A 12,899-nucleotide genomic window follows, 5' to 3' on the forward strand; every position below is an offset into this window, starting at 1 on the left:
GTATAAAACAAGACACTTGAATTAGTGAGTTAACTGAGATATATGAAAAGCATTCTATGAAACACTACAAAAATATGAGCTAAAACTATTGTCCAAAGTACAGTGATAACCTGCAAAGAAAGCGATGAGGCAGAATCTCCACAATCAAGTTACTCACAAATGAAATGGGGAGGCAGAATAAAAATATGGGTAAAAGCAGCTGGATGATAGACAGTGGGCAGAGGGCCAGACCTGGAGTCAGGAAAACTCATCTTGGTGACTTCAAATCTGGCTCAGACCCTTACTAGCTGGGTGACCTAGTCATCTAGCCCTGCTTATCTCATTTTCTTCATCAGTAAAATGAGCTGGAGAAGGAAATGGCAAAGCAAAATGACATATGGACAAAGCTGGGGTCACGGAAAGTTGTGTGCACTGAACTTCAACAAAGGAAAGGCATGGTAGGAGCAGAACTCAGAGCTGCCATGAGTAGGAATATGTACTCGGTCTTGGGCTCTGTCACTTTTAAATGCTTCCTCTCCCTCTCGCCCCCAATTTCTAAGGACTTGCCTGCTGGGGAGCATTCCAGGGAATGGCAACTGACCACTTATGGCGTCATAGTCAAGGAAGATCACCACATATTCTTTCCTAGGTGCCCTCTCTGAGACAAACTCTTGTGCAAACGGGCCATGATTCTGACTCGGTGTGGAAATCCTTGTGTTCAAGGCTAATAAGATCCAAATTCAGCTAAACTCTCAGTTATTCAGGGAGTTAGCACTTTGTAACGTTAAAGCCTAGAACCTTTGTTCTCCTTGTGATTATTGAACTTCAGGCATTCTATTGTCCTGGTCAGTTAGTCAACAGGCATTTACTAATTGCCAGGCACTGTCCCAGAAAAACCTGCAATAGGGAAAAGGGGGAGCAAGCTCAGATAACATGCTGACTTTTTAGAATGTGTTTTCCCATTACAAAAAAGCCCTTTGTAGATAGTTATAGCTTACTTTGATGGCTGAAATTCCTCAAGCAGTTTCTCTGAAGGTTGCCTCTTTCAACCACCGATTGAATCACAGCCCTATCCGGGTTCCCAAGCACTAGATATTATAAAGTTTATAATATTAATTATATGTGGAAATATATATGGAAGAATTGCACTTGTCTGGGGGAGGGAGGAGAAGGGAGGGAGAAAAATTGGGAACACAAGGTTTTGCAAGGATGAATGTTGAAAACTGTAGGCATATATTTTGAAAATAAAAAACTATTATTTAGAAAATATTAATTATGAAGTGGGGCATTCAGAAATGTTCAGTCAGAAAAGTCTTCTGGGAGCAAAAGATCTACTGGAGGTAGAACAGGGTGTGTTGGGATCTGTAGTGGCAAATAATTGAGGAATTCAGGTTAGATTTCTATGGTTGCTATAGAATGTAAGCTCATTGAAGATTCAAACTGTTTCACTTTATTTGTATTTCTTCTGTGAGGATCAAATGAGATCCAAATTTGTAAAGCACTTTCCACAGTGCCTGGCACATAGTAGGTGCCATATGAACATAAGGTAGTAATTGTTTTGTTGTAATAGTAGTAGAAGACTTAATGGAGTCAAAAAGAGTTCTGTAAGAGGCTTGCCACGAGTCCAGACTGCACAGACACAGCTGCCGAGATAGTGGTGGAGCTTTGTGACAACACGGCCTTTTCTCTCTCTCTCTCTCTCTCTCTCTCTCTCTCTCTCTCTCTCTCTCTCTCTCTCTCTCTCTCTCTCTCTCTCTTCTCTCTCTCTCTCTCTCTCTCTCTCTCTCTCTCTCTCTCTCTCTCTCTCTCTCTCTCTCTCTCTTTTTTTTTTTTTTTGCTGTTTTGTCCTGCCAACGTCGTTGTTCTTGAATGGTCAGCAGCAGGTGCCTCAGTGCCAACTGGTGGCTTTTAGCCATGTGCTGACCTAACACCTGAGGGTCAGCAGTTATAGGAAAATCTTCATTTTTCCCCCTTTTAGGTCTTTTAAAAATCGATATCTTTTGTATTGACCTCATCTTATTTCTGAATCTATTCCTCCTTCTTTTACCTCCTTAGAGAACCATCCCTTGTAACAAAGAAATTTTTTAAAGAACAAAAAAGCCATTTAACAAAACCAACCTACCCATCGAGTGTGATCGACAATGTAGACAATATTTCACATCCCTAATCCCTCACCTTGGTAGAAAGGGAAGAGCAGTATGTTTCCTCATCTTATTCTCGGTGAGTTGATAGTAATGGCCATGTGCTAACACAGGGTAGCTTAGGGGATACTGTGGATAGTGCAGCAGGACTGAAATCAGGAAGATCTGAGTTGAAATCCAATCTCAGACCCTTACCATGTGACCTACTGTGTGGCAAGTCCCTTAATCCTGTTGGGCTGGTTTCTCCATCTAAAAGAGCTAGAGAAGGAAATGGTGAACCACTCCAATATCTGTGAAGAAAACCTCAGATGGGGTAACAAAGAATCAGATATTCCTGAAAAAAATAACTAATTAAAAAACCCCAAACATAACAGACTCTGAGGTCAGTCCATGCTAGATAATTTGCAAAGGGCCTTGTTATGAGGAAACCCTTTCCAGGGTCCTATCAGTGGTAATCATGTTATACAATGATCAGCCCTAGGAAAACTGGAAGTTGTTGTGTTGTCTTTGGATATAACACAGTCACAGAAGGATAATCAGTTGGGTAGTAGGCATGTATTAAGTGCCCGCTATGTGCTGGGCACAGAACTAAGAAAAGCAAAAACAAGAAACAGCCCCTATCTTCAGGGTGCTTATATTCTAAGGGGGAGACAATTATGTGCAAATAATAGTTGGCAATATTAAATTGTACATAACCTTTTAAGGTCTTTTAAAGGCCCTAGCATTAAGAAGACTTAAGAAAGGCTTCTTGTAGAAAGTGGGATTTTAGCCAGAAGTCGATGGGAGGCCAGGAAATGGAGATGAGAAGGGAGAATGTTCCAGGCAAGGGAGATATCTGGGGAAAATGCCCAGAATTTGGACATGCAATGTCTTATTTCAGCAACAGCAAGGAGGCCACTGGATTGCAGAATATGTTGATGAGGATACAGTGTTAAGAAATTGCAACTGTAGAAGGGAGGCAGACTTTAAAAGCTAAAGAGAAGATATTATGTTTAATCCTGGAGGTAGTTGGAAATCAGAGTTTATGGAATGGGAGGTGGGATAGCCTGAGGGGAACGTGATCAGATCTGTGCTTTAGGAAGATAGTGGAGAATGAACCAAAGGAGATCGAGGACAGCTAAAGCTGGCAGGATAACCATAAAGCTATTGCAGTAGTCTCAGCATGAGGTGATAAGGGCTTGGACCAGAAGGGTGACAGTGTCAGAGGAGAGAAGAGGGACACATGAGAGATGTTATAAATAAACAGGATTTGACAATCAATTGAACATGAGGGATGTGTCTGTAGTGGTGGTGGGTGTGTGAGAGAGAGTGGGGGATTCACCTACATTGTGAGCCTGGGTGATTGAGGATGGTGATATTCTTTTCAATAAAAGAAAAATTAGGAAGGGGGAGAAGATAATGAGTTCAGTTTTACAAATGAGATCAGGGTGTCTGGGATATCCAGCACAAATTGTCCAGTAGGCTGTTGGAGATTCAAGACTGGAGGTTGACAGAGAGGTTAGGGCTGGATAAATAGATCTATTAGCATAGAGATGATAATTGAATCCATCGGAGCTGATGAGATCACTGGTTGAAAGACATAGAAGGAGAAACGAAGAAAGTCAAGGACAGAACCTTGGGGGATACCAAAAGTTAATGCCGATGGATATGATCTGGGAAAGAGAGACGGAGAAAGAGTAGTCAGACAGGTAAGAAGAGAGCCACGAGCGAGAAGTGTCACAAAATTCTTAGGGAGAAGAAAAGAGCAAGGAGAGGAGAGTAATCAATAATGTCAGAACCTGCCAAGGAGAGTAAGATGTCCTTTATCTTAGATGTGGAAATGGAGGACCCAAGAAAAGAAGGAAGGATTTGCATATATCATACCTTTCATGGGGGTAAATATTGACAAAATCAATGCAGCCTAAAGAGGTCATCCTGGAGCATTCCAATTTTACATTTTCCTTTTTTTTTCTATTTATTGAAATCACTCAGTTATTTTCATGAGTTCTGCCTCTGTTGAGCCTAAGATCAATACATCAATGAAACTTGGTATGACATCTGAGATCCAAGGAAACAGCATCTCCATTAAAAATTAGGAAAGTCCAGGGGTTGGTCAGAGCTCTCCAAATTTAGAGCAGAAAGGGAATTTGCAGAATTTTTAATCCCCTTTTTTTTAGTTGAGGAAAATGAGACACAGGGAAAAATCTCACAAGGTCTCACAGCATCAGACTCAGAATTTGAAATCAGGTCCTCTGAAATTGTTTAAATTGATGTCCCTCAATAGGTGATGATTTTTTTCTGGCATGGGCAGTATCATTATCCCCATTTGGCTGCTAAGGATGGGCAAGGTCAAATCCTGTGCCCCTTCCCAAGAATAGTTAGGAGTTGATGCACATCAGATATTGCCTAGACAACTGGGGAACTTTTTGACTCTCAGGAAAGTAAAGGCTTCTATATCAGATGCTGCTCAACTATTATTGCATTTGGATAAAATATACACCTCTGAGCCTGACATTTGAGGCTCTTCACAATCTGACTTAGTTTTTCTTTTCCAACTTTATTTAATTTTGTTATTTTTTACTTGTTCAATGTTCCATTCAGACTGGATTACTATGTGTTCTTCACTATTGTCCTGGCCTCTTTTCCCCTGTGTAGAGTATCTTCTATGCCTGGAATGTGATGCCTTCTCATTTCTGCTATTGGAACCATTCCCTCCCTCCCTCCCCTCCTTTCCCTTCCCCTCCCTCCTTTCCCTTCTCCTTCCTTCCTTCCTCCCTCCCTCCCTCCCTCCTTCCCTTCCTTCCTTCCATTATTTAATAGTATTTTTCCAGTTATATGTGAAAACAATTTTTAGCATTGTTTTACAATTTTATTTACAAATTTTACAAATATTTCCCCTTTCCTCTTCTCTCCTTTCCTAAAATTATAGATATATGTAATATATTTGCAATCATGCAAGACATATTTCCATATTAGTTACATCTATGAAGGAGGAAACAGATCAAAAGAAAAAAACAACAAAAATGAACTAAATGAAAATAGTATGCTTCAGTATACATTTAGAGTTCATTAGTTCTTTATATAAATTTCAGTAGTATTTTCCATTATGAGTAATATCTATCCTTTGTAATTGTCTTGGATCATTAATTTGCCAAGAGCTGATATTAATAGTTGATCATCACAGGATGTTGCTAGTACTATGTACACCATTTTCCTGGTTCTGCTTATTTCACTTTGCATCAAGTTATACTAATCTTTCTTCTAGGCCCATTTTAGGTACCATTTCTTTCTCGAAATCTTCTGTAATCTATCCTCCCCAATCCCATCCTTCTCCCATCCTGGACATGCATGTAGGCACCCAATTAAAAGTAATAACTGTTTTCTTAAATTTTTCTGGAATACTTTATTAGAATTTTTTGCTCCTCATCTAATATGGATTTAAATACATGCTATCTCCTTCTTAGTAGAGTGTAAACTCCTTGAAGGCAGCGATATCCTTCTTTACCTTGCACTGATAGATGCTTCATGAATGTTTGTGGAATTGAATTACTAGTATTTCTTTTGTGAGCTCCATAAAACCTCACCTTATATCTAAGCTTGATCACTTTTATACTAACTTATGTAACATGAATAACTTTTCTGAGCCTCAGTTTCCTCATTTGTAAGTTGAGAAGTTTGAACTAGATGATCTCTGAAATCATTTCTAGCTCTAAATCTGCATTTTTATAATTGTATTAACTGATATACTTAGGTTCACAGAATTTTCAGAGTTGAAAGAAACCTTAGAGATTACCCAGTCCAATTATTTTATTTTGTAGGGGAGCAACCTGAGGCTTGGAGAGGTAAATTAGTTTGCCCAAGGGTAGCAAAGCTAGTAAATAGAAAAGCTGGAACTCAAATCCATATTTCTTGATTCCTAGCCCACTGTGCTTTCTTTGAACCAGGTTCAAGGACACCAAACTGGAATCAATGTCAAAGCTGTGCTCTCCAGGTTTTTCCTTTTGGAACAAAAAGTACATTTCTAGTTTCCAAATGAATTGGTGTTATATCTGTATCCAGATGGGATGGCTCTGGGTCTTTCTTACAAGCTCCCAGTTCTTCACAAAGCACTGGAAAACCTGTGAACAAGTTCCTGTGTTCTGCTATTCTGGTGGCAGGGATATAGAGACTGCTATTTCCTAGGAGGTAGGAAACTGTTCTTTTTCAGAGCCTTTTGTTCTGTCATCTGCAGATAGGACATGAGAATAAGGGGGAAGGCCAAGCCTAGCCATGTCATCCTGTCAGCATCTCTGAAAAAGGTTTGAATGTTGAATGTTGGAGAAGGAATCACTCCCCTCCCAATCACTCAGCCTACCAGTATTTATTAAGCACTTACTATGTACCAAATGTTGTGCTAGGCCCTGAGGACACAAACTCAAAAATGAAGCAGTCCCTATTTTCAAGGAATTTAAGTTATGTTAAATTATGACTAGAACCCAGGGCTGCTGTCTCCAGTCTAGTGGTCTTTCCATTGTCTCACAGTATTATCTCCAGGATCAAACATTTGGCATTCAGTCAAATTTCTTCACAACCTAGACCCTCCTTCTTTTTTAGGATTCTTACACTTCAGTCCCCTCCATGCATTATCGAAATAATTCAGCCACAGAGGCCTAATTTCTATCCCTCCAGAATGGCAGTCCTTCTCCCATGTATCCCTCTCCTATCTCTGAGCCTTTGCTTTGTCTGGCCCTATGGGTGAGACATCTTTCTTCCTCCCTTTTGCTTCTAAATCCCTAGCTTCCTTGTTCAAATGCTACAAAGCAAGTGGTTTCTTTCTTAGTCTCCCAGATGCCAGAGCCTGTTCTTCTAAGCTTACTTTCCATCTATTCTGTAGTATCTTGCATAAACCTGTTTATTTACACAAGTTTTCCCCTTTCAGTATGAGCTCCTCTGATGCAGGGATTATTTGAGCCTTTCTTTATATACTTAGCACTTAGCACAATGCAAGGCACATAATAAGGACTTAATAAATGCTTCTGGACTGATTGGCTGACCTTATCTCATTTTTAAGTCGCAGAGAAAAGACCATATGATTAAGTGCCAAAATGTGTGTCATGGCTAATGAGAAGTCTAGGAGTTCAGAGGAGAGAAAGATCAGTGTGGGAGGAAAGGAGAGATCAATATATTCAGCACCTTCAGAGTTGTTTCCTAGCAGTGGAGGACTAAAAGCTGAAGTGGGGGAGGAGGTCTCCCACTTTCCACTCTCTGGACAGCTGGATTACCTTGGCTGAAGGGTGACCCATTGCTAAGTTCTAATAGGGATCTTTAGGCAGATCTTCCCACTGCTGATCCTCAGAAAGCTCCAGCCTAGTGAAGTCCAGCCCCCTGGGAGAGTTGTTAGCAGAATATCACAAGTCTGTTCTCCCCCTTGCCCCCTCCCTCCTCATTCTCCTTACCCCAAACAAAAAGGTAAGCAAATACTCGGAACCAAATAGGCCACTCTGAGCCTCCAGTATTTGGCATCAATATTTCATTCCTCTCCCCACACTGTCTAAACAACATCCATGAAATATGAATGAATTGCAGCTCTGGCAAATGCATAGCCTGGACAGACTACAAGCCGGGTGAGGATGGAGAGGGGAAGGCCTCTGGCAGGGCCAGGAGTCGTAGTTTGGTGAGCCATTGTCCCGGCCTTAGGAGTCAGCGTGTTAAATGAGGGAACAAGACAAAGGAACGCCCCTAGTAATCCCTTCTGGTGCCCTGGATAGACTGTTAAACAGGGCACTGCTGAGCTTGTGGCTGGAACGGGGAAGGAGGCAGCCCTTGGGAGTTGATGGAAGCCTCTAAAGAGCCTTCCCTGCCCTTCTGCCTTCTAGGCCAAGTGAGAGGGGGAACAGACGGGATGGAGCTGGTTCAGCTCTCCAGAGTCAGGAGTAGCGAGGGAGGAGAGTGCTCATGGGGGACACGCTCTTCTCCCTCAGAACTGGAGAGGAAGGAGTCTCCCCTCCTTTAGATGCTCAGATTCCCTCTGCTGATTCTCAGTCCTGCGGTGGAAGTGCATGTTCTTGCCCAACAAAGACCGTCTCCCTTTGCACATCAGCATTGTTTATCAGATTAGTGGGAGCTTCAGAATGAGATTGGGCTGAATGACCTCTGAGAGCCTCTCCAGATGAAAACCTTTGATGATAGCTGGGCCCGATCACTAGCTAGGAGTCAGAGGCTCTGGTTTTGAGCCCTTGTGTTTGTGAGAACTCTTGTTCTCTTGTCCTTGGATGACTAGTGGCTAACTATCCACTGGTCTGTTTAATTCCTCTGAGTTCTCATTCTCTAGTCTCTCTGAATCTCTGTGTGTGTCTCTATCTCTCTCTGTCTCTCTCTGTCTCTCCCTCCTCTCCCCTTCTCTTTCACACCCCTATTTTCTCTTGAACTTTATCTCATTACTCTCAAGAATTCACTTACACTTGACTCCCCAAACTCCCAAATCTACATATCCTGCCCTCTTCTTTCTTCAAAAATGTTTAATTCAATAAATTTATTTATACATATATTTATAATCTGTCCTCATTATCTTCCAACTTGAACAATAAAAACAACAAGAAGAAGAAAAATAAAAATCTACATTTTAAGTGTTCATAGTGATTATGCCTAGAAATTTTATCTCTGCTTTTTTAAGTTCATGACCTTTCTGCCAGGAGGTCACTTTCTCTTTTTTTCTTCTGAAATAAAATCCCAGATCATCAAATGCCTACTGAACTTCTCCACCTAAATACCACATAGACATCTCAAAGGAAACATTACCAAAACAGAATTTATTATTGTAAACCATTTCTTTTCCTAATGTCTATCATTATGGTGGTTGTTTAGTCATGTTTTACTCTTTGTGACTTCATTTGGGAATTTCTTGGCAAAGACACTGTCATTTCCTTCTCCAGCTTATTTTACAAATGTGGAAATTGAGACAAACAGGATGACTTGCCCAGGTTCATACAGCTAGTAAGTGTGTGTGACTGCATTTAAACTTAGATCTCATGACTCCAGGCCTGGCACTCTAACTACTATGTCATTCTGCTGTCCAAGGTTTATCATAAACCCTCATAAACTACTTCTTTTCCTAACATCTCAATTTCTGTTGAAAATGTCAACTTGTTCAGATCATTTGGGCAGTCCCAGAGCAGTCCTTGAGTTTTCACTCTATATTCAGTAAATTGACAAGTTTTATCATTTCTTTCTCCATAGTATTTCTTACATCTTTCTTTTCACTCATGTGGTCCCTAAGTCCAGGTCCTCATTACCTTTCTCCTGGTCTGTTGTAGTAGCATTTTAGTTGTTTTCCTTGCCCTCATCTGTCCCCTCTGTAATCTGTCTTCCACACAACTATTCTTAAAACATAGGTTTTACATCATCCTTCTGCTCAGTGTCAGTGTCTCCCCATTGCCTCAATGACAGACTACATGATGAGCTTTTATTTCTTTTGTTACTGTTTTTGCTTTCCTTCTTCCAAATTGTCCTTCACTTCCCTGCATTTTCCTACCAGTCTATTGTTCTCTCTTTTGTTTCTTTGGTGAGACTTGTTATTACATATTCTGGGTTTTCTATTCTGTCCATTATTTTGCTGTGCAGGCCACAAATTTTACTCTCATAATTCTCATTTTCCTTACAAATTACTCAAGAATAATGTGTTGTCATTTCATATTCTCTTCAAATTCTATAAGGCCTCTGTTCATTAGTGTTGGATCATTTTCCTTTGTTTTGCATTATTTATTCATAGATGCCTGAACTCATTTACTAAAATCTTAAGGCCATATTTCCTTCTGTTGTTAATTTTTTTCCTGTTTATGTTCAAGATTTTCTAAGTTTTCTTCTTCTTGAGATATTTGGTAATTACTGTTATTTTTTTCCCTCTGATTTTCTCTATTATTCTCTTTTTGACTCCTTCCTATCTGGTTGTAGTTTTCTTGGAGTCTGCATCTCAAAGAACTTCTTTCTTCTCCCACATTAAAAAATTTATGGTTCTCCAGCCTAGATCTCTACTCTAGCTGACGTTTAGGTGATCAGAACTGACTTCACTGTACTTTTCACTCTCAGGTCTGATGAAGAGCCACATGAAGTCCCTGCATGCACAGTGTTCTTTCAGTGTTTTGTCCCACTTTTTCTATTACGTAGCTTTTTTGATTGGGCACAAGCATTTTGGAGTGCTGCAGTGATGGTGTTAACAGGGTTGTGGATCCTTTTTTGTGCCCTTAGGTCTGCTGGCCTTAGTGCCAGTAACATGGGAGGTGGGTTTGAGGTGAATGAGTTCAGGGTATGTGAGTATTAGCTCCCCAAGTTGTGATTTAAAAAAACCCAAACAACAAAAAGCAACCTTTCTTTTGGATTCTGAATGTCCTACATCACAGAAACAATTGATGTTGCTTTATCTTTTGTGCATAATTTCTGCTTGGAAAGCTGTGTGAAGTCATGAGGATTGGAGAAAATGCCCAGTCCATCATCTTGTTGTTTATGTGACCCAAAAGCTCTAGGAGAGAATACAAATTACTTGACTTGACATTTAAACCTCTTGATAAATTGGCTCCAATACGTCTTTCTGTTACTCCCCACATAGTGTCATCCATATAGGTCTACTTTGTGGTCATTTTACACAATATTCTATCTCCTAGGGTGTACAAGGTATTCAGGAAGGAATTGCACCTTTGGTGTGAAGGCTTACAGAATGCATTTCAGGCATCCTCATGCACCTTTAGTGCCTACCTGCCACCCAACTCTCACCTGTGGCTTTAAGAAACTAGCATATGTGACCCCATCCTGGTAAAACTTTAGGAAATGGTCTCAATCAGGTTGGAAGTAACCTGTGGACCTCAGACACATCAGTGAATTAGGGGACTGTCTACTCCAGGCCTGTGAAGACTTTCCCCCGAAGAATGAGTGGATGAGGACACTCTGTTCCAGTCGAAGCCGATGCTGTGAAGATGCTTTGATGAGGCTGAGGTCATCCACTGCATCCTGGTTTATTGTCAGTCATCCTGACATGTTTGGGCACTGGACTTCTGTGGTTCTGGAAGACAGTAAAGCAGAACTCTGTCTCACTTAAATCCAATTCAAGGACAAATCAAGACATTACCCTGTGATATCGTGGGTCCTCTTCAAAACTAAAAACGAACAATTCTATCTACCTTCTCTATATCTTTACACACATTCTCTTTTTTTTTTCTTCTCTAGTATCTAGCATCATCCCTGGCAAACACTTAGCACTTAATAAATGCTTATTGTATTGAAATGAATCAATGCCTTTTTTAAACCTTTTACATGCCTATTTTATACCTTTTTGAAAGCTTTTTGTTTTTAAAACACATGCACGAATAATTTTTCAACATTTACTCTTGCACAGCCTTGTGTTTCAGATTTTCTCCTCCTTCCCTCTACCCCTGCCCCTAGATGGCAAGCAATCCAATATATGTTATACACGTTAAAATATATGTTAAATCTAATATGTGTAAACAGATTCATACAGTTTTCTTGCTGCACAAGAAAAATCAGATCAAAAAGGAAAGTAAATGTGTAAGAAAACAAAATGCAAGCGAATAATATCAAAAAGAGTGAGAATGTTTTATTGTGATCCACATTCAGTTCCCACAGTCCTCTCTCTGGGTGTAGATGGTTCTTTTCATTGAAACTGAATGCCAAGGCAGTTAGGTGGTGCAGTGAATAGAGCACCAGCCCTGAATTCAGAAGGACCCAAGTTCAAATCTGGTCTGAGACACTTAATACTTCCTAGCTACGTGACCCTGGGCAAGTCACTTACCCCAGCCTCAGGAAAACAAAACAAAACAAAACTGAATGCCTTTTTTTTTAACTGAGGAAACTCCCTATCTTGTTCCACTAGAGCCTCAGCTCTCTAGCTTATAGATATTTTGCTCCATATACTATATTCCCCTACTTCACCTCCTCCCCCAAATAAATTTACCTGTTCTATACTTTACCCACTCAGACATGAGCATGCTCCCTGTGCCTTCTAAGACATCAGCTGTCTAATCTGATAAATAATATGTGCTGGTGAGCTAAAAAGATGCTTGTTCTTTCTTAGTAATATATACTTCTACAGAAACCTTCTGTAAACAATATTCTTATCATCTAAACCATGACTGATTGAAAAGTGGATATTTGGGGTCTGTCAGCAAGGGAGGACAGCTCCAAAGCAGTCCAGGGGCAGAAGAGGGAGATATATTTGATAGCACAACAGGACCTTGTAGTCCTGCCCCAATTCATGACAATTTGTGTGGGACACCAATTCTGTAGCCTTGAGGGGAGTCATTCAAAGAGATAGTATCCTCATTCTTTTCAGGAAAAGAGATTAATCCAGATAGCTAGCTGAGAAAGCTGATAGTGGCAGCCAGTTTCCTGAGAGCTTAAGGGAGTTTTCAGGGTAGGATGGAGTATAAAATTGAGGATGAAAATGTTTAGTAATCCTATATGATATAGATGAGATATAGATAGGTAAGGTAAAGAAGGGAAAGGTAGTTTAATCCAGGAAGCAAAAAATGACCTTGAAAAGCCAGTGATTGTACCAGTTCAGGTCATTTGGGATCATTTCCAGTTCCTAGACTGTTACCAGTAATCCTTCCTAGAGCTGTCATAGTCTGAGAAGCCTTCAATAGGCTTGCCCACCATCCTTTGGAGCCCATGGTGACTGACTGCATGATAAGAAATCGTGAGGCTCATTCTAATTATAATTATCATCATGAATGTCTCTCTTAATTACTTTGTTACAATTAGTGGGTGCCTTTTCCTCACTATTTGTGTGCTTTGTGGAGTCACTGACATTTG

The 12,899-nt window shown here is 40.3% G+C and overlaps 1 protein-coding gene across 7 annotated transcripts in view; it reads left to right on the forward strand.

The window, feature by feature from the left end:
- MEGF11 (multiple EGF like domains 11) overlaps positions 1 to 12,899 on the forward strand; it is a 433,182-nt gene that overhangs the window by 203,056 nt on the left and 217,227 nt on the right. The gene's annotated exons all lie outside the window — the stretch shown is intronic.

The sequence above is a fragment of the Sminthopsis crassicaudata genome, chromosome 2 (assembly GCF_048593235.1).
Source record: "Sminthopsis crassicaudata isolate SCR6 chromosome 2, ASM4859323v1, whole genome shotgun sequence".
Classification (NCBI taxonomy): domain Eukaryota; kingdom Metazoa; phylum Chordata; class Mammalia; order Dasyuromorphia; family Dasyuridae; genus Sminthopsis; species Sminthopsis crassicaudata.